The sequence below is a fragment of the Oculina patagonica genome, chromosome 14 (genome assembly GCF_052425735.1).
Source record: "Oculina patagonica isolate OP01 chromosome 14, crgOcupat, whole genome shotgun sequence".
Lineage (NCBI taxonomy): Eukaryota > Metazoa > Cnidaria > Anthozoa > Scleractinia > Oculinidae > Oculina > Oculina patagonica.
In genome coordinates, this window is record NC_135771.1 from 22742079 (window position 1) to 22745151 (window position 3073).

Consider the following 3073-nt stretch of genomic DNA (forward strand, 5'->3'; position numbering starts at 1 on the left):
ATCTCTCAACTGTGTATCCACTCAGAATTTTTATCTCTCCACTGCGTATCCACTCAGGATTGTGCTATTTCCACCGCGTATACATTCAGAATTTAACTCTCTTCACTGCGTATCCAAACAGAATTGTGCTATTTCCACCGCGTATCCACTCAGAAATGTACTCTCTCCACTGCGTATCCATTCAGAATTGTGCAATTTCCACCGAGTATCCACTCAGAATTTTAATCTCTCGACTGTGTATCCACTCAGAATTTAACTTTCTCCACTGCGTATCCACTCAGAATTGTGCTATTTCAACGTACTGTGGTATTTCCACCGCGTATCCACTGAGAATTTAACTCTCTCCACTGCGTATCTACTCTGAATTGTGCTATTTCCACAGCGTATCAACTCAGAATTATACTCTCTCCACTGCTTATCCACTCAGAATTGTGCTTTTTCCACCGCGTTTTCACTCAGAATTTTGCCCTCTCCACTGCGTATCCATGCAATCAGAATTGTGCTATTTTCACCGCGTATCCACTCAGAATTTTAGTCTTTCCACTGCGTATCCACTCAGAATTGTGCTATTTCCACCGCGTGTCCACTCACAATTTTACTCTCTCCATTGCGTATCCACTCAGACTTTTAATTTCTCCTCTGCGTATCCACTCAGAATTTTACTCTCTCCACTGCGTGTCCGCTCAGAATTGTGCTATTTCCACCGCGTATACATTCAGAATTTTACTCTCTCCACTGCGTATCCACTCATAATTATACTATTTTCACAGCGAATACAGTCAGAATTTAATTGTTTTCACTCCGTATCAAATCAGAATTGTACATTTCCCTCTGCGTATAGATTCAGAAATGTACTATTTCCACTGCGTATCCAGTCAGAATTTTATTCTTTTAACCGCGTATCCACTCAGAATTGTACTAGAGCACTATTTTCTATGTAATAGCTAGAGTAAAATTCTGACTGGATACGCAGTGAAAAGAGTGAAATTCTGACTGGATACGCAGTGGGAAGAGTGAAATTCTGATTGGATACGCAGTGAAAAGAGTGAAATTCTGACTGTAGACGAAGTGGAAAGAGTAAAATTCTGACTGTAGACGCAGTGGAAAGAGTAAAATTATGACTGGATACGCAGTGGAAAGAGTAAAATTCTGACTGGATACGCAGTGGAAAGAGTAAAATTCTGACTGGATACGCAGTGGGAAGAGTAAAATTCTGACTGGATACGCAGTGGGAAGAGTAAAATTCTGACTGGATACGCAGTGGAAAGAGTAAAATTCTGACTGGATACGCAGTGGAAAGAGTAAAATTCTGACTGGATACGCAGTGGAAAGAGTGAAATTCTGACTGGATACGCAGTGGAAAGAGTAAATTCTGACTGGATACGCAGTGGAAAGAGTAAAATTCTGACTGGATACGCAGTGGGAAGAGTGAAATTCTGACTGGATACGCAGTGGAAAGAGTAAAATTCTGACCGGATACGCAGTGGAAAGAGTAAAATTCTGACTGGATACGCAGTGGAAAGAGTAAAATTCTGACTGGATACGCAATGGAAAGAGTCAAATTCTGACTGTATACGCAGTGGAAAGAGTGAAATTCTGACTGGATACGCATTGGAAAGAGTGAAATTCTGGCTGGATACGCAGTGGGAAGAGTGAAATTCTGGCTGGATACGCAGTGGAAAGAGTGAAATTCTGACTGGATACGCAGTGGAAAGAGTGAAATTCTGACTGGATACGCAGTGGAAAGAGTGAAATTCTGACTGGAGACGCAGTGGATAGAGTGAAATTCTGGCTGGATACGCAGTGGAAAGAGTGAAATTCTGACTGGATACGCAGTGGAAAGAGTGAAATTCTTTCTGGAGTTCATTCTCTCTCAATGAGGCTCCTTCAGTGGGGAAAGGCGAAAAACACGAAAAATGATAAATAAGGGGAGCGCGGGGAACGACGGGAAGGGCAATGTGGCTCGCGAAATTCTGACTGTACACGCAGTGGAAAAAGTGAAACTTTCATTGGTGAAAGCGAAATTCTGACTGGATACGCGGATACACAGTGGGAGAAGTGAAATTCTAACTCGATACGCGGATACGTTGATACATAGTGCCTGAAAAAGTTCCATTCTAACTGGATATGGAGATACGTGAATACTGTGTGGAAAAAGTGAAATTTTTACTCGTTGCGCGGATACGTGGATACGCATTGGAAAAGAGCAATCTACCCTTGAGACGGAGACGAATAAAATAAATTAAATTGATTGATACTTCTAAAACTTATAAATAATTTCTAGTACTGATCATAGTGCTCAAACCATACCTATCTTAGAACAAAACTGCTCGAAAACCGTACCCTTTTGCGCCGCAAAAACCTGTATAGCTTTTATATACTAGTTATACAACGCTTTCGAGTGTTATACTATGGAATATCCCACTAGTCACTTGTATTTTCTTGGGTATACACATGAGCCTTTAGGCGAGTGTGTGTACCACGAGAAAGTGTTGTATAATGACCATTTTATACCGTGCCATAGAAAATACGCTTACTATATACTTCGCCGAGACTAGATCGCAGCGCACGATGGGAAGGTTGGGTTGAATACCGTCGAATTTTTAACGACTTTCCTGAATTCTTATTGGCTGTATTTTCTATGGCATGGTAAAAAAAGGTAATAACCCCACCTCTCCCCTGTGTGCACTGCAAGTAAAACCTTTCAAATTGCACGTGACGAGCAGGCCACATTCATTCACGTGCACATATGTGCTGTTGTAAGTGAATGGCACGTGTTAAATTAATCACACTTTACATTGAATGCCAGTTACCCGATGTAAAACAAAAAAACGTAAAGTAGACTCGAGAAAAACTCAGTAAACACGAAAGCTGTCTTTATCTCAAGAAAAAAAAGAAATCTTCCTTTCACCTTCCAGTTTTCCTAGTCTGCAATTTTTGCCAATTTTTTGACCGCGTGACTTCTTCGATATTTCATTCGTGTATGTATTGATTGATATTTATTTAGAGATAGTCTGCTTGTCGGCCCGATCAGCCAGTCAGACAATAGTCGTATCAGCAGGTTATCAGCCCA